General features: G+C 41.1%; 1 protein-coding gene across 41 annotated transcripts in view; it reads right to left on the bottom strand.

Moving 5' to 3' along the window:
- NCOA1 (nuclear receptor coactivator 1) overlaps positions 1-17,990 on the bottom strand; it is a 220,887-nt gene extending 202,897 nt beyond the window's left edge. For 13 of the 41 annotated variants that reach the window (XM_081592675.1, XM_081592695.1, XM_081592710.1 and 10 more), the window contains exon 1: positions 17,613-17,990. The gene's annotated coding sequence lies outside the window, so the exon portion shown is untranslated. Of the gene's footprint in view, positions 1-16,978; positions 17,464-17,612 lie in introns of those variants that run through there. The other 28 variants (XM_081592690.1, XM_081592705.1, XM_081592664.1 and 25 more) reach the window with 10 other exon arrangements.
- Between the last annotated feature and the right edge of the window lie 1,809 nt (positions 17,991-19,799).

The raw sequence follows: 19,799 nt of genomic DNA, 5'->3' as shown, positions 1-19,799 counted from the left end.
TGCTTGAGGGAGAAAATATGCTAGTGGTATCACCAGAATATATGGGAATATTTTAGGCTTTAGGACTTTCTTTTTTTTCTTTGTAAGTCATTAAACCTGGCATTCTGGTTTTTTAAAAAAGATCAAAACAACACATATAGCCTTTACTCTTCCTACACTACATGTATGATAAAAAGTCTTATTCTGACATGTATTTTTAAAGACTACAGGTCTACAAGTTCTTAAAATGATCCTCCCCCCTCAACCCCAACCCCCAAATCTACAAGAGAAGGCTGGAGCAAAGGTCAAGGGAAAAAACAAACAAGAAAAGTCAGGAAGGAACACTTGTGACTGAAGCTTAAAAGAAAACACACGCCGTCAACAGGATTAGCTGTCAATAGGGACCTTCCTAGAAGTAACCCTACGATGTGATTGGAGATACCTTAATGAGAATTAGAGCACCTCCCTGTCATCAAGAAGCAGCCCTGCTTAAGGTAAATGAAAATTTGTCTGAAGTTTCAACATGGGCACATGCTGAATGAAGATTTCTTGTTTATTTCCGTATTATTCTAAAAAAGATTTAAGACAGCTCAAAGAATGCATTAGAATTAAAAAGAAAGAAGTGACAAGAAGGAGGCAAAGAGAAAATGAGGGAGGAAAACAGATAATGCCAGAGGTAAGTTTACCACACAAACCGTGTGCCACAAGGTCTTATACAGCTGTGAGGGAAGAAAGGGCTGCACACCTGACTGAGCTACCTTGCAAAGAGAGAAATATCAAGGGTTATAAGAGTCATGATGACTATGTAATACAGGCAAACTAGCTGGTCAAAGGAAATGCAGCTATTCCTGGTACCCAGACCTGAGGGGAAAAAATTACTACACATTTTTACATGGGTTCTAATAATGATGATGATGATAAAAATGACAGGAACTTAAGCTATACATTTAAAAACGGTTAAGATGGCAAATTTTATATTATGTACATCTTACACAATAAGAAAGGGGTGGGGGGACAACAGCACCTCACTTTCACTGCATGTGTCCCGGGCCAGGCATGTTCTAAGCATTTTATATGCTCCAAGTCACCAAATTCTCACAACCACCTTGTGGAGATAGGTACAATTATTATCCCCATTTTATACATGAGGCCTCAGAACACTGAGGCAGCAAGAGGCTAAATAACACACAGCTAGGAAGTTGCAAAGCCAGGGTTCAAGCCCAGTAAATCTAGCTCCAGGGCCATAACCATGACATCACCCCTCATCCTAAATTGCCTCCATCGGGGGAAAGGAAAGGCAATTGTCATCAGCCAAGAGTAGTATCTGTCCATTAACTATCAGTTCAGTTTGTGTTCAGTCTTAGTCCTCCAGATCAGCAGCTAACATTAACAGTAGCAGCAATAGTTACATCAACAAGGGCACTGAGACAGAGGAGATAATATCCTCACAAGGAGCACTTGTAGATTGTAAATTTCATAAAACTGTTTTAATGGCCCTCAATAAAGGCTGACTGCATCACACTAATAATAATTTTGTAAAAGTGATTCTACGCCAGTCTAAAACAATGCAATCAATATATGTAGCTCTCGGGTATTCTGGCTTGATTCAAGTAAAGATTGATTGTTTCTAAAGCAACGGATTGAATGTGTGTTATTTAAGCAATTTCAGAGTCCTCTTTCTGACTACTAGGTATTTGGTAAGAATTAGGCAGCAACGTAAGTGAATTCATACTTTCTGGAGTGAAGCTATTCTATACTGCCAATTACAGGTAGACTATATACTTTCGTAGCCAATCAAGTATAGAATTAGGTTAATATGCTCTTAGGAAAATTAAGGAACCTAACCACTAAAGACATCTAAGTTACAGCTAACCCAACTCTCCATGGAGGTGAGCCAAGACAACAGTTCCTCACAAGGTCAAAATTTTCCTCTGAAAGTGGTTCTGATTCAGCACCAATGTATAATGGGGTGAGTGCCCAAATTCCATGCAATCACAAATCACAAACACATGATTTGGACCTGGAAAATTCCCCAAATAAGAGTTTCTCAACTTTTTATTTCAGCCATAAAATTACCTCAATTAAGTACCCACAGACCATCTACTTGAGATGTGTACCCTGAAGCTCCACAAATGAACTGGGCAGCTATCCAAATTCATCACATATAAACCATTTAAATATCCAGGGATATCTGTAAATAAATAAGACATGGGTTTTGGAGTAGTAGATATCTCACATCTTTCTTTTTGAAATAACTAGGAAGCAGAATCAGCAGTTTACCAAGGCCATCCCTCGTTAGTATAAAATGACTACAACATGAGTAGTCTAGGAAGTCTACTAGGGCTAGGAAGCGATTTTAAAAGACAGCAGCCCAATAGAACGTGAAAAAAATATGAATAAAGAAAGTCTTAGGGGAAAAATCCAATAAATAAACATCAGAGAGATGATCAACTTTATCAATAGTCAGGGAACTTCAAATATAACAATGCTTTATACCATTTTCACCCATCTGCTGCTAAGTCGCTTCAGTCGTGTCCGACTCTGTGCGACCCCATGGACGGCAGCTCACCAGGCTCCGCTGTCCCTAGGATTCTCCAGGCAAGAATACTGGAGTGGGTTGCCATTTCCTTCTCCAGTGCATGAAAGGGAAAAGTGAAAGTGAAGTCGCTCAGTCGTGTCCGACTCCCAGCGACCCCATGGACTGTAGCCTACCAGGCTCCTCCATCCATGGGATTTTCCAGGCAAGAGTACTGGAGTGGGGTGCCATTGCCTTCTCCTTTCACCCATCAGACATGGCCAAAATAGAAATGACCATTAATATCCAAAGCTGATAAAGTCAGGGGAAAGCAGTGACTATCATACACTCTTAGTGAAAGCATAAATTGGTAGAGCCTTTGGAGAAATGTTTTGAAAGGACATCAATTTTGAAATATGCATAACCATTAATTCCATAGGTATGTTCTCATACATATACAAAAACAAGTTCAAACTAGGATGTTTACCAAAACATATCTTGAAAGAGAAAAAACTAGTTATTTAAATGTCTATCAAAAGAGGGATGGTTAAATAAACTATGGAAAATACATCTAATGCAACACTATGCAGAATTTTATGTTAAGTAAAATGGCTCCTTCATATTCTAACACAGAAAGATTTTCATGATATTAAGTTTTTAAAAGCTTGTAACAATTCAAAAAGTTTGATCCTGTGGGTAGAGGAGAGGGAAGCTAACAACAGGGGTCTGAACTGGTCAGGACTCTTTCAGTTCTAAGAGTCAGAAATTCAATATTCAAACTCGTACAAGGTAGGCAGTTGAGTAGCTCGTTTAACCAGAAAATACAAAGTGTATCTACTTTAAGGTTCAAGTGGAGCCAGAGGCTCCAACAACTCCATGCTTACACACGCAAGCGTGTGAGACTGTATGACTGTGCATCTGTGAGTGTGTCTGTGGTCACTCAGCTTCAGTCTGTGTGTTGGCATTCTTTCCTATGGCACATAGGTTTCTTTACTTGGCCAAGCACACGCTATCTTACCTTAGCAACTCCAAAGGAATGAACCTGTCCCATGTCCAATATCTGCTTTTCAATCTCAAGGAAGGAGGGTCTGAACCTGCTTTGGTCATATGGCAATCCTGTAGCAATCACTATTTCCAGAGAAATGGAGTGTTAACAGACCAAGCCTAAGTCACATGCTCACCTCCTGGCCAAGGGGTAGGATACAGCAACACCTGGAACGGGGGAAAGGGAACACTACACAGCCTAACTTACCAGCTATTGTAAGTTCACTATGGAGACTTTCACCTTTTAATTCTACATGCTCCCATTTCCTTGAATTTATTATTTGAATATAGTCATGTATTACACATATGATTTATTTTTTAATTTAAAAGGGAAAAAAATACTAGAATGCAGTCAGAAAGAAAGCCTAAGGTCTAAAAAGTTCAGGGTTGGTAACTTTAGAATTAAGTCACAGGGAAAATAAGCCTCATGTATAAATAACAATCTGCACTTCCTAAATCCTGGACACTTGGCCAACATTTCAACCACCAGCCAGTCCTTATCAAACCAAGTATTAAAAGACAAACAGAAAATGGAGAAAACACATTTTAATTAATTAGCAATAATATGTTGATAAGAGGAAGAGAAAAGACCTCCAGGACCTGTAAAGAGAAATTTTAAGAAATCCTCAGACAGCACATGGCTTCCAATAGAATCTGAAAGCTCTTTATGTCCTCTCTCACTTTTCTCACCTTATAATCTTAACAGTACATGTAGAAAAATTCTGGATCAGTTTTACTGATGCCAAATAATCACTTTCTACCTGTTTCAAATACCTACTCTAAAGGTGGTAGCAAACCATCTAAACTAAAACAACTTATAGTATCTACTCCTAGAGACATTAGTAGAAATTTCTCCTTTAACTGTCCCAAGAGCTACCATTCAAAACTACAAGTTCTTGTCACAAATAAATTTAATAATAAAATTCCCATTTAGACTGACACACAAAAATAATTCTTCTTTATTTCAATGACTCCAAGCAGGACCCTACCAATTCTAGTATTCATGGCTCTGAAGAAAGCCAATTCTGCTATACTGTAGTGGGGCAAAGATATTTACTATCACTGAATATTCATTTCTTGCCCACATTGCCTAGCTCCACAAGTAGTGCCCTGTGACTACTTTTGCCCAGTGGGTTATGAGAGGAAGTGACATGGGTCACTTCAGTGCCAAACACATAGTAATCAAGGAGGTTCCATGTTCAGATATTGTACCAAACACTGTACTTCATTATTTTAACTACAGAACTCCCTCCTCCCTCTTTTTTTTTTTTTTTACCATATTCCAAGGGACGATGCTACAAGTATCATTTCAAATCCTAAAAATCTAATTGAAATTCCATTTCCTGCAGGAAATCTACCCAGATCATGTTCCTGGCAACATTGGTAACATACTTACATGTATACTATGGTAAAGGACTTGAAATGCACTGTGGTTCTGGCATATATAACTAATACAATAAATGGTCTCTACTTCCTATTATTTACAATGTGGTTGGTAAGAAAGGACACACATCAAAAGAGAAACAAGTGTAAATGATAATAAATTTCAAAAGAGTGCTAAAAATAGTAAGTGCTAGAGGAGTTTCCCATATCTCATCTGGCAACTAAGTAAACTAGTTAGTTATATACTCCCTTATGACATTTTTTATTTTTTTTATTCATGTATGACGGAAAGCAAAGGAGACTCCCTATAGGGATTATAATCTCCCTGAAGGACGGAAACTTAAGATACAACTACCTCATGGTGCCTCTTACATTCAAACAACAGGTATTCCATCAAACTTTATCTTCTATTGAGGATAATGTATTGAAAAATTAAAACAGAAATGTAATATTCCTCAAGATATTAGGAATCTGTATCTCCAGCACAGTGAAGGAGAGAGCTTGAACACACACAAGGTTTTCTATTATCCAAGGCAAGTGGAGCAAGACACTGGAGAACAAAGAGTCACCAGGTTACCCCCAGACTTCTGAACACAGCCTTGACAGCCAACTTCTTGTGCTGTAAAACTTACAAGCCCTCTGAGCAATATCTGATTTCTGATTCAATTTCCCAAATACCCTGAAACCAGTAAAGAGGATTCCTAGATATGTTGTATGAGTATTCCAGTGTGTTAGTCACTCAGTCGTGCCTGACTCTTTGCGACCCCATGGACTGCAGCCGACCAGGCTCCTCTGTCCATGAGATTTTCCAGGCAAGGATACTGGAGTGGGTTGCCATTTTCTTCTCCAGGGGATCTTCCCAATCCAGGGATCGAACCCAGGTCTCCTGTACTGCAGGCAGATTCTTTACTGACTGAGCTACAAGGGCACACATACAAAAAAAGGCCTATTTCTCTAAGTACATTAATAAGTACTTAATAAGTACTATCATGATTTAATCAATGTAATTTGTCAAATATTTTAATATCTACAAGTATAAGACACTCCAGAGGACAGAATATAAAACATGATCCCCTTTGCCATTCTCATATCCTAATTTGGGAGACAGAACGCATGAAACAAAAAACTCCAGAGTATAAATGCAGTATAAAGTGTCAAGTTAATAATAAAGAAAATAAATATTAAAAGAGTTCACTGAAGGAAGGGATTACAGTCTGAACACTTAACAAGCAACTTGGAAACTGAGCTGAGCTTCAAAGAATATGCAGAATCTCATAGGATAAGGGAGAACATTCCAGGGAAAGGAAAAATAAAGGGTGGCAAACAGAGAAGCCCAAGGGATGTATAAGGGACAGTGCTGACGATTTTACTTTGAGCAGTTCATTAGGGGAGACTAGTGGGAAACAAGACCAGAAAAGCAAGTTGGTGCCAGACACTGGAAAGCTTTCAATGCCAGACTAAGGAACTTTATCTTGACAATAATGAGGAGCCATTGAAGGGTTTAAACAAAGTAATGCAATGAAAATAAAAATTAGGATGGTTGTTCCAAAACAAAATTTAGAACAGACTGAAGAAGCAACTCACAGGGGACAGTGAGACCATTCTGGGGTACTTTCGCAAATATCAGGCCTAGATTAGAATGACGACAGTGAGGAAAAAAGGAACAGATCTAAAGAGCTGATAGGATTTGTAAAGTGTTTTTAGTATATGTCAAATCGGACCTTAAGGACTCTGAAGAGCTGAGATTCAGATGCTACAAAGAGGTTAAAACCACAGCAACTGCAAATTCCAGCCTACCCAGCAGGGTGTTCCTATACATGAATTGATACTGGGCTCTTCTATACATTCATGCATTGCCATCTCCACACTCATACAAAAGATCCACTCTTTTTCACTGGGATTTTGGGGAAGAAAGTGGGAAATGATATCTAAAAGCCGCTAAGTGATAAAGACCAGGTAGTTGTACAACAAACAGATAGGAGCTAAAACATCTGTAAAGGCCAAAGGCACTGCAATCACATCTATTGCAAAATGGAAAAACAGACTGCAAACCCAGCCATACTGCGGGCCTGAGTAATGACATCAGATATATCCATTAAACTTGGCAAAAGACTAAGACTGGATGAATGGAATTATTGAGGTCCCAATCCTTAACAAAAGAGGTTCTTAACCTTTGGGGAGGTCACGGACCCTTTTGGGAGCTGATGAATTTCTCTCCAGAGAAAGACTCATAGAATTTTGCATATACATAATTTCAGAATGTTCACAGACACCACTCACCCAAAGCCTATCTAGAGACTCTTAGTCCATAAATTCCAAGGGTTCTTAAGAACTCTTCCTAAAATTGGTGATTAAGAATTGATTATCTGTTATAATAAGCATATTGACTAAAAATGATCTGACTTAATAGGGCATGTATAATTATTAGTGTGTCCTATGTAATATTAATTACATATGTTGTACAATAGATAATCTATGTGATTAAAAAATAGTATGTATGCCAAAATAAATTAAAGCAATAATAAGGTCCCCAAAGAGATATACAAAAATGTAATAAATGTAACTTACACACTTTTAAAAAATGGTATGTATGGTAAATCATTTTACATGTTATGCAACACTTTTAGTTTAATTGATGTGCTTATAAGCATGGGGCAGATAACATATGATTAGGGCTTCCCTTGTGGCTCAGTTGGTAAAGAATCTACCTGCAATGCGGGAGACCTGGGTTTGATCCCTGGGTTGGGAAGATCCCCTGGAGAACGGAAAGGCTACCCACTCCAGTATTCTGGCCTGGAGAATTTCACGGACTGTAAAGTTCATGGGGTAGCAAAGAGTCGGACACAACTGAGCAGTTTTCACTTTCACTTTCATACATAGTACGTATTATGTAAGATAAAGTGCATGTATGAACACATTTTGATTAGGTAGATCATCGAATGCACAAAATACATAGCAATGGGATTATTTAGAATATACTTATGTTCAGTACTAGTACAGCACATGGTAATAATGTTTCACTGTTCATGTGTAATTTTTCAAGAAATAGTTCAAGTAGAATTTCAGCTTTGGGTGCTGGTGGTGGAGTTGGAGCTTCTCTTAAGTCTTAGGAAGAATGTTATCCTCCTTTACTGATTTACAAGACCAGAGTAACAAATACTTATACTACAAAGAAAAAAAAAAGAACCCCTCCTATATAACTGTGGCAAGTATTTTTACCATATATCCCACAGTTAAAAAGGTTTTGAATAAGAAGCCATATAGGTATATTTATTTATAATTTATATACATTGCTCACTAGACTAATAAATTATGTGCCTTATAAAGTATACATAAAAATGGAAATAGAAAAGAATGATGCTTGTTATAATAAAATTTACCATTTTTAAACATCTAATTTACCTATTGATGACACAGCTTGTGCTATCCCTAATAAATACTGTTATTAATACTACCACCATTTTTGTTAAGAATAACATGTGAAAAGTGAAAGTCACTCAGTCGTGTCCCACTCTTTATGACCCCATGGACTATACAGTTCACGGAATTCTCCAGGCCAGAATACTGGAGTGGGTAGCCTTTCCCTTCTCCAGGGGATCTTCCCAACACAGGGATCGAAATCAGGTCTCCCACATTGCAGGCAGATTCTTTACCAGCTGAGCCACAAAGGAAGTCCAAGAAGAGAGTGGTCCATATGAGGAATAACATAATGAACACTAAATTATTTTTTAATTTTGCTTTCACATTTTGTAATATAGCAACTTAAAAGTCTGGTTCTAAATTCAGTTCATTTTCATAATAGGTAATTGTTTTATTTGGTTTTAATGGTTATCATAGCCCAAAGACATACTTCACAAAGACGAGTAAGACAAAGGGAAGAACTGCATCACACTTGCTGCACTGAGTAAACCACCACATGATATTCAATCTTCAATCCTGTTCACCATTTATGCAAAAGTCTTTGCTAAAATTCAGATAGTGCATTTCCATATTTCCTGATGACAATCAGTTGTTCTTACTAACTAATCAGATAGTAATGCCTTTTTAATTAATATATTCTCAGTTTTTACTAGATTTTTATACAGGTCAGAAAATTCTGTTTTCAAGTTCAAGTGTACATATAAAAATATTCTTAAAGTTTTAAGATCATATCATCTTCAGCAATTAAATCCAATAATGATGGAAATAATTCCAAATTTCCATTTTGAATGTTTGGAAATGGAAATAGCCAAATATCCATTCCAAATAACCTCTCTTCATAACATTGGATTTTATCTTGAAAGGTAGTTACTTTTCGGGTCACTGTTATGAATTTACCAATCATCCCAAAGCAACAGATTAAGTGTGTTAATTTTCATAAATATCAGCTAAGTAGTATACAATTCACAGACACCTGTGAGAGGAAAATGTCAGCAAATTTCAGACATTCGTATCTGAAATACAAATGTGAAAGAAAAATTAATAAGTCATCTTCAGATTAGACAATGCTGAAGTCCTTTGCCTCAAGATGATCAGTTAAACTGGATGAAATATTTTATAAAACATCTGCATGGTGACTTCCTATTGCAACAATACATGTTAAGAGTCTACTATTTAAAATAATAAATCTAAAAATCTAATTACCCAGGCTCCTATGAACTAAAAAACATCACAGATGACTGAAAATAAAGAATCTTTCAAACAGACCTCTAGTATTTCTCCCATTTCCCAGATAACTTTATATAAACCCTACTGTAGAGACCACTGCTCTAAATGTGCCTGGGCTCCCAAGGGTCAAAGCCCTCCATGAGTCCCTTCCAACCAATTTTCCTTACATGCTCTCAAAGTTCAAAGGACTTATCCTTAAAGGTAGTCTAATTATATTGTATCCATCTCTGAATCACTACCAGTTGGCAAAAGACACAACTGCAGCACATTCTGTGACACCAGTTGTCTTCAACACTGTTCCCTCAGTGTAATGTTGGCTAGCGATTTAGTCAAATAATAGACAGGGCTCGAACAAGGTCCAAGACTTTTCATGACATATCCTGCCTTAAATCCTTTCTGGAACATGGCAGGGCATAAATAAATCAGTAAAATAAATCATGAACTGTGTTGAGAGCCAGGGGCTTTCAACTTGCATGACCAATCTAACTTATACAGTGACATATATTTACATAAGGAGATGACATTTTTACACTTGAAAAACAAGTCTGCTGCATCATCTTAAGAATGCCAAATGATAACACACTGTTTAAAGAAATAGCTACTGGAAGGAAAAAAAAAAGCACAAGCCAGTGAAAAAGATTTTGTACTAACTTCTACCAAGAAAAGGGGAAAAAAAAGTCTGTTCTCAAATATACATAAAAATGAGTAAGTTCCCAGTGTGGTAAGCCTTACATATGGAATCATTTCAAAAACTATGAAAATATAAAATTTGGGGTGTAAAACCTGCCAAAAAAAGATCCACGTAGATTTGGAAAACTGGCACTTTTCATTTTCATCCAGATCTACAAACTTCACTGTTCCTCACCACCTCCCTCCATTAAAATCCTTTAATGTCTTACAACTGCACCTAGAATATCTGGTTCCTTCTCCCACTTCAGCTGGTGCCACCTTCCTGCTTACACTTTTCCCCTTCATTACTCCCAAAATAACCCCAAGCTTTTCTGTCCTTTCATCTTTGCTATTTAATCTTCCTGAATATACTGCCCTCCTCCTCCTCACTCACACAGAAATCATCCCCTGCCTTCAATGTTCCCGTCCAACAACAAGCCCTCCACAAAACTTGCTCTGATCTCTTTTAAATGAAAATAACTGCTTGCTGTCCAGATTCCTCAAAGTATACTGTTTCAGTACCTCTCTCATGGCACTCATCACATTTAATTAGTACTACAGGTATTTGTGTGTCATCTTATCACCTCTCTAAGGTCATAATCTCTGTAAAAACAGGATCTATATCTTATCATTTAACTTTTCTGTTTTCACAACACAGCACCTTGAACAAAGTAAGTACTCTTATAACTATGTCTTGAATGAATGATTGAGTACACCCTTAGAAATTCTAAAACAGATTTCCTGTACCATCTGGAATGGAGAGGGAGGTAGGACTTAAGACTCTGCTAAGTATCTTTTCCCTAGTTTCCTCCAAACAACTCAGCACAGTAAAGCCAGTATTACACATACAGGTATTTTCAAAGGCAAGGACACTTCATCCTTCAACTATTTGCTCAAGTATGGTGTGATTATCTGTATATATACAAACACACTCACAACAAAATACCCTCTGTTAAACAATTGAATCTGTGCTTGATAATAAAAGCATGTAAATATTTTAACCATACAGGCAAACTAACAATGCAATATATTAAAGCTATCAGATTAAGACCAACCATTCAAAATACAAGGGGAAACACAGAGAATGACCAAGCAATTTATTCCAAATGAAAAAAATACCCTAAGCTCTAGCTATTCAAATACTAACAAAACTTGAGAGGCAGAATTGTATTGCTAAGACTAAAAACCAACCATTCAAAGATAAGTTTACCTAGACCAGAAGCACCAAAGAATCAACATTACTAAGTACAAAGGTGAGATCAGAAACAGCATGAAAATCTTAAAGTGATACTTTCATTAAGTAACTGCTTCATGGCTCCTGGATCATCAGAAAGCAATGGAGACTGCAGCTGTCTCTACTACACATGGAGACAACAGAAAGGAGACCAGACAAGAACAGAGGGGTACAATGTGGCCAAGTGTGCCTACCAGGCTTGGAGAGAAGCCAATTTAGAGGTATGTTGGAGATTTCAGGTCTCAAGACCTGGACTCAAATGTCATCTCTAATACCAACAAGCTGTGAAATCTTAAAACAGCCACTTAACCTTCCTTATAAAATGTAACATGTAGAGCAAGCATGATACCTGGGTACAGTGTCTCAATGTGTCTCAGAGACAGTCCTCAATAAATAGTCACTGGCTTTAAAGGGTGAGGGTCATACAGGAAAAGCATATATTTCTCTCCAGGCACTTCTGTGCTTTTTGAGAGAGCAGCCTTAATTAATTTCTGATTAATACCTTATTATAATATCTGACAGCCAACTTTTGGCCAAAAAACAAAAATACTCCTTTCCTCCTACCTTACACATTACTCAAAATCTTACTAAAATTCTTAAAATTTTAAATCTCTTTGTAATAACTTTCAAACACAAAGAGTAACTCTCATTAAGAAGACTGGGAGCCGAAAACCTGGGTTCCTGCCCAAGTAAAGACATTGTGTTACCCATGAAAATTAACATATTTGTCTGGCCTTAGTCTTCTCATCTATAATATTATTAACAAGGTTATTCCAAATTACCATTAAGGCCTCTTTGCTCTAAATCTTGTGGTTCATGCCATCTCAAGGATTTTCTAATCTAATTAGGAAAACTCATTCAACATACACTAATAAGAGAAACTCTTTCAAAAAAATAAATAAATAAAGGAGGAAAGGAAGAAAGGAATTTATTTATAGAACAAACTGAGTAATTGATGCTAAAGGAGTGTGATAAAAATCAAGCTTTCGAGAGAACATACCCGCTTTGACTGTCTTTGAAGATCAAAAGATAAAGGAAACACTTTAAATAAAGAAACGAAACATGTAAAATCACAGAAGCAAGATATCTACAAGCGATTATAATACTTTCTTGTATAGCACTTTACAGTTTACAAAGCATTTCTGCATACACCATCTGCAATAAATTTATTGGAATGAGAAATACAAGAACAGTTTAAATGATTTACATTTGATAAATTTGTCCACAGAGTGTCCATTAAAAACAATCATATCAAAAAATATTTCAGAACAGAATTTTTTCATCATTTATATGTAGGATGAATTAGTCAGGCAAATGCCTGCAGGCAAACAGCTATAAACCTACAAATCACAGAATTTCAACACAAGAAGAAATGTGAACTCAAGCCAACGTGCTCATTTAATGATGAAGAAATTCCTTTAATGATAAAGACCCACAGAGTTCACGTGACGCTAATTACTCTATATGCAAAATGACAGGACCAGACTGTAGAGACAGAAATAAACAGAGAAATCCAAGAAATTGTAAACAAAAGAATCAAATAATCTGATGATGGATTAGACAGTGATGTGTTTAGGATATGGAATGTAGAATAAAGTCTTAGTACGTTCCAATATTATCTTCTTACTTAATATAAGTTAATTTAAAGATCACAACAATATGAGTTTAAGCACATTATTCCAATTTTAAGCATGAAAATCTGAGGTTTACAGTGGTTAAATAACTAGCGCAAGGTTACATCCACTAAGTAGAAGAGCCAGGACATCATCCCCTGTCTGAAGTCAAACATCCATTCTCAATAGAAGCTTAAAAATTGCCTCAAAGTTACAAGCCAGGCAAAATTACAAGGCAAAAATGAAGCATCATTCTGGAAACATTGGATAACTCAGTGTTATTAGAATTCTGGTCCTGTTAACAGGTGTATTTCACCTCCATACTGGCACCTAGTGTTATCGATCTGGTCTGGGCTTTCCTGATGTTCAGGTCCAGTACTTACCAATAAAGCCCAACTTCCCCACCCTTCACACTGAAACATATCCATGGGGAGAGATTGCTGTTTAGTCACTGCGTCGTGTCTGACTCTTTGCGACCCCATGGACTGTAGTCCTCCACGCTCCTTTGTCCATGGGATTTCCTAGGCAGGAATACTGGAGTGGGTTGCCATTTCCTTCTCCAGGGGATCTTCCCAAGCCAGGGATTGAACCGGTGTCTCCTGCATTGCAGGCGAATTCTTTACCATTCAGAGCCACCTGGAAAGACCGGGAAGCGATTAGATCAACTATATCTAAGATGAGGGTGACTAGACTGATTAATCTGAAGTCTTCTATAACTCCTCCAGTGATTGCAGCTTCACCTTCTAAGTATGACAACTATACTAAGCTTTTCTAAAAAACCCTCTGTCATTTCAAGGAGCCTCAGCAGTACCGTGTTGCAGATGGGGAAATGCAGGAGGACACCAAGATACAACAACCCACTCTACTTGCATTTCAAGAACTGGACTTAAATGTTGGAATCAGTGTTTTGTAATAATTTTTCTTTTTCAACCAAATATCTTGCAGAAATATAAAATAATCATTGGTATGTTAATCCAAATACGGTGCACCCACAAAACATCATCTAGAATTAAAGGAAAAAATCTGCACCTCTTCCTTAAACTAAGCAACCAAGAATGGCACACAGTTGCTATTAGGCTATTTTATGACCTCTGACCCCATATGTTGAGAGGCACAAAATCTGACTAAAACAAAAAAGAGAGAAAGGAAGGTTTGAATTGACCAGACCTCATCTCCGATGTTAAGAAAAAAGGTCAGAGACCACATGGTCCATCCTTAGTGACCAGTAGCCAAGAGCTAAGCTACTGGTTAACCTGGGAGAAAAGCACTAAAGAAGTCTTTTCCTAAAGTCTAGTCTGTCCAACTTTTAAGAAAGCTATATGAGGTGGGGAGAAATCTGTATGGTTCTGCAGCCCAAACTAAATACAGTGCTCTGCTATTCAACTCCTGAAACATATGTACTTCACCGAGTCCCACACTCTTCTGCACCGATATTTGGAGGTAATGTAAAAAGGAGCCCACCACATGTTTCCAGACCTCTGCAACAAAAGCAGTTGATGGCCCCCTGAGAAACCCTGATTATCATACATAGAAAGTGAAAATCATGGCCAAGGGAATAATGAGCATCTTGGGACTTCCTCTACCCCATGACTTAGAAGATTCTATTCAGTGGTGTGTGCCTGTGTTGACCTCCCATACTTGCCCTAAAATGAAAGCTATTTTAGGCCCTATGGTTTAAGACCAACCAACCCCAAAAGATATGTAACATATTCAAACAATGTGGAGTCCCTGGGGGATAGGGCAATAAAGACAAGCTAAAGTGAGGAATGAAGGTAATATCTAAGAAAAGGTATGTGAAATTGATGACAACAGAGATGTTCTTTAAAAAGAATTATAAATCATACTGTGATATATAGTCCAAAAGAGAAAAGATTTTCAAAGAATGTCCAATATCCTTTCTTCCCTTCTCCAGCTTTCAGCACCTTTACGCCACCCTCATCACTTACTCAACATTTAGTCCTGATAAAGACTGATCAGAGGATTAGCAGGATGAAGAGTACATGCAGAGAACATTCCATCCTGGGAACATCTTTAAATTATTTAAGCGTGTTTACCACCCTTTCCTATAGAGTAAAAGCATGAAAATTTGCGAGTGCTTTCACAATATGTACCAGTCAGCACCAGAGCAACTCAATCCTCTGCCCACCAAAAGATTAACACATACAAAGAAAACAGGAAATTCAACAAAAATTAAAGTTTGACCCTAGACTCCCTCAACAGTTACACTGTCTTAAATATTGGCAGTATCTTTGTACCACACCCACTTCATGCTACCCTTACAGCTTCCTGGCATAAGCAAGTTCTTGGGATTATACAAACTGCTGCTTCTGTTTCCAGCCCAGATTTTTAGAAATGAAACCCTGGAATTGAAGGAGAAAGAAAAACAAATGTTGGCAGAAAGAGGGAGGAAAATGCATTGTCTATATAATCCCAGTTTAAATGTAACAATCACCATTAGTCCCATCAAGTACTTTTTTTCAATAAAACCACTTAGCCAAAAATGCAGATCTAAAATACTCCCTTGGGTTAAACCACACGAAAAGCAATTTAAAAGATACAATCCTACAGATTTTCTCAGAAAGAAATGAAGAAAAGATTAACTATAAACTATGTAAAATTCAAATTTTGCACCTTAAAAACCAAACTTCATAGTGAGTTAACTAAATGAAATAAGTAATCAGTGCAAAACGTCTACAAAAATCAAATCGAATGCCTGTTCTTATAAGCAGCACCCCTGCTTTTTGTCTCCAAACCATATATTCCCTATTCAGGCCCCCTTTTTGATCCACTGTTTCCAAAGCATAAATTCTGAATAAGAAATAGAAGGAAACCATTTCCAAACCTAGTTCACAAAACTAAATTAGACCCACAAAGTACAGGAGATAAAAAAGAAACATTTGCAGTTATATGTAGTTTACAACAAATAGTTCAAGGAATGCCCATTTATTAAGCTAAATCAAATCCCACTGCTACCTTTAACCCAAAACTATTCCTAGTTCAGGAGCCAAAAGACCCAAGCAAATACTTTCTTTTCACATTATTCTCAACATGAAGAAATCTGACCCCCTTCCTACTACATCACAGCTTCTGTGAAACAAGCTGAGAGGCCCCTTTGGCCAACTTTTTTTTTTTTTTTTTTGAGACTAACCTTCAACCAATTCCAGAATTGAAGACAAACCTCAAATTTAACCCTTGAAATCCATCCCTTCCGCTGTAGAGTATAATCTAGGCTGCACCGCAGCAATGTTTTACACAGACACTTGAAGATTTCTTAATCACTGAAGTGTAAGCCTCAGCCCTCACAAATCATCGCCACAGAGATTACTCTTGGCATCAAAAGAGGGTGCCGGCACTGCAATTCACTCAAGAACCCTTCATTCACCACCATCATACTCGACATTAAAAATTCACCATCTCAAAAGAAAAAAAAGAGAAAAATCACCTTCTCCACAAGGACACCTGCCTCTTCAACGCCTGCAGTGAACGAAGAGAGTCAAGTCTAAAAAGCTAAAAGATCCTCCAGCTTAAAGTTTTCCTCCCCACCAAACTCTGCAGCCACAGCAGCACGGACTGTCCTTGTCACACACACAGGCTTTACTGTCAAACCCTCCGTCTCCCTCTAACACCGTCAACTGAGGCAGTGTCTATAGTCCATGGGAGTGACTGCTTTAAAAACAAACAAAAAAACATAGCTGGGTAGTAAGAGCGGGGACCCTGGTGTCCGGTTTCTCCCATTACTCTTCCAAGCGACTAGGGAAAGGCTCGAGTTCGGTCGAACTGACCATTAACCCATCCCTCAGTCGTCCCGCCGACGTGTTTGCCCCCCCCACTTCCTTTCAGCGGAATCCGACGATGGGGACCAAACCCTAGACACAACAGGAAAAAAAATCTCACTTATCCATCCCATTTCTGCCTTCGAAATCCCTCTGTCTGGAGACGGGAAAAGCAAGTGCGCGGGGGTAAAACAGAAGCGCCGTCGAAGGCTGAGGCTTACGGGAAGGCTCGCCACGGTCATCCCCATTTCGCAGTCCCGGCAAGCGAAGACTCAGAGAGGTTACCCGGCTTGCCAAGGTCACCGCGCTCGCCCGGGCCGAGGGGCGCCCGCGCCGACTTCCGGCTCCCCCTCTCCGCGGCGGCGGCGGCGGGGAGCGCCCGCGGGCTCGGGGCGCCGCTCCCCACGCCGGGCCGGCCGCCGCGAGCCTCGCGCACCCTCCGCGGATGCTGGCCCGGTCCGCGCTAACTAGGGCAACTGGGAAACCCGGGCAAGCCAAAGTCGCTGCTGCAGCAGTTTCCCTCCGCGGCGCAGCCCCCAGCTGGTGCCCGTGACAGCTGCGACCTCCGCCCCCTCCAGCCGCGCGAGGCCGAGGGAGAACTCGGGGAAAGTGGGAGGGGGGGAACGAGCGGAGAGAAAGGAGAGCGGGGGGCGGAGGGGGCGCCAGCTGCTCCCGCCCCCTAGGGCCTCGGCGGCCGCGCGGCTCGTGACAGCTGCACCCACCGGGAGGCTCGGCGCCCGCCGCCCGCCACTCACCTGCCGCCGCCGCCGCCGCCGCCTCTGGGCCGCGCTGACGGGCGCCGCGCTCGCCCGCGACTGTGGCGGGGCCGCCGCGGCCTCCGCTGCTGCTCGGGCCGGGAGCCCGCCGCCGCCGCCGCCGCGGCTCTCCGGCCCCCTCCTCCGGAGCCAGGGGGTCCCCCCTCAAGGGGGATGCAGAACGGACCCGACGCAGGCTCCGCTGGACGGAGCAACAGGGAACAGGGCGGCCGAGGCGCTGGAGGCCGCGGTCCGGCCGTCTAAGGAGAAGGCTTGGAGAATCGCGTCAGACTCCCGCTCTCCTGGCCTGAAGAACAGGCATTTCAGCCGCTCTCCGCGGCCGCCATGTTCTCCTCCTCCTCCTCCTCCTCCTCCTCCTCCTCGGCTGCCGCCGCCGCCGCCACCGCCCCCCGCTCGGGGCCCCGCCCCCTTCGCGCCCCGCCCCGCCCCGCCCCGCCCCGCCGGCTCCCGGCCGCCCCGCCCCGCCCGGCGCGCTGCCCCTGAACCCTCAACCCAGCCCGGCCGCCGCGACCCGGTGCCCGCGAGCTCCGACGGCACGCCCGGGGCAGCCAGTTCCCCCGCCTGCGGGGCGGTGGACCGAGGAGCCGCCCCGCGCCCCCTGCCGGCCGCAGGCCTGAGTGAGGGCTGCCGCGGTCCCGCCCCGGCCCGCGTCCTAACGAAGTGTGGGAAAGGAGGCCCTAACTCTTCCCCCTCCCCTCGGGGCGTTCCTCTGACTGCTGCCGGGAAGCCGCCTCGAACCCCAGGGCGCTTTCAGCTAGGCCGCCCGGCCTGCAGCCTCCCGCTCGCCCGATCCCGTCCGGGAAGGTGCGGAGCGGCGAGGGGCGCGCGATAGACCCGGGAGGAGTCGTGTCTGGCCTGTCCCTCCTCTGATTCCTTGTATTACTTCGAGCGAGGCACCTCCGAGGGCCTCGTTTTTTATTCTGAAAAATTGGTAATTGGTTGCCTGGATGATTTCACAGGCTATTAGATAAGGGAAAAGAAAGATCATCTGCCCCCTTCGTTTTACAGATGAAAAAAAAAAAAATGTGACTGGCGTGTTTGGCTGTGCAAGTCCATGAATTACCCAAAATGTCTGTCATTGACAGAGCTTTCCCCGCAAAGGGGGTCTACATCTTTCTTCTTTTCGACTCGCTTTTTAAAAATGTTATAATAGAAGTGCTACTTCCCAAAGTAGAGTGTTCTTGTCTCTGGAGGAATCAAACAGCGGCTGAACAGGCTTTATGAGTCGTGATCGCCTTATCACGTGAAAGCATCCCTCACTTCCAGAGGCTGGCAATGTAATACCTACCTCTTTCCTCAGGTTGTCCCTAGGATGAATGAGTCGCTGGCTGCAGAGGTGCTTTGTAAAGCAACTATCTTTTCCTGCACTCCTGTTTCCAGGTAGCTGGCGGCACCTCCCTCAATCCAGTCCTGCTGTTGCTGTCTCCCAGGGTTTTCTGCTGTTTCTCTCTCAGTGTTTTCTACCCTAAAGCAACCTCTAGAAATCCTTAAGACCTTCACACCCCTTCTCCTAACTGAAATCTGACTTTGCGTTGAAAACACCAACCTCCTCAAACACCTCTCTGAGTCAGTGAGCCATTCCTTCCAGAGGCAGGTACTCCATCCTGCGATCATTCACTGCCGTGCCCTCGATCGGATCCTGCTCGTAAAGGAACATTTAACCCACACCCCACATTCATCTTAGACTCATTTCATTCTTATTCCTGGAGCTCTAGGTGCATTTGCTTAGTTCTCGCCCTCACCTGGTTTTGCAGAACATCTCGCCACCTGCAGAGTCAGCAATAATCGCTGAAAATACCCAGAGCTATGTATCTCTTATTCGCCAGGTTAATCTGCTTGTGTAGGATATACCTCCCAGTCTGGTCCAATCCAAACTGTGTGAAGTCTACAAATGCACCACTTGTGTAGGTAATCCTGTCTCCTGGCGGAGCTACCCTTTGCTCACTGCAGATTACCAGATCCAGTTTCAATGCCCCTCCCCACCACCACCCCCAGTCTAGGGCCTTACTTGATACTGCAAAGTCCTTTTTGGAACTCTATTCTCCTCCCCTCCCTGTCTTCTACACTATTCTCCTCTCTCTTTGCCTGTTTTTTTTAATGTCCCTTCACTAGCACTTTTCTTTGCTGCTCCTTTTCCACAGAGCCATATAATGTTGGTATCTTTAA

Source organism: Giraffa tippelskirchi, chromosome 4 (assembly GCF_054371585.1).
Source record: "Giraffa tippelskirchi isolate mGirTip1 chromosome 4, T2T-mGirTip1v1.2.pri, whole genome shotgun sequence".
NCBI classification, from domain to species: Eukaryota; Metazoa; Chordata; class Mammalia; order Artiodactyla; family Giraffidae; genus Giraffa; species Giraffa tippelskirchi.
Note: the sequence above shows the minus strand (reverse complement) of the source record. Positions and strands in the feature narration are given on the sequence as shown.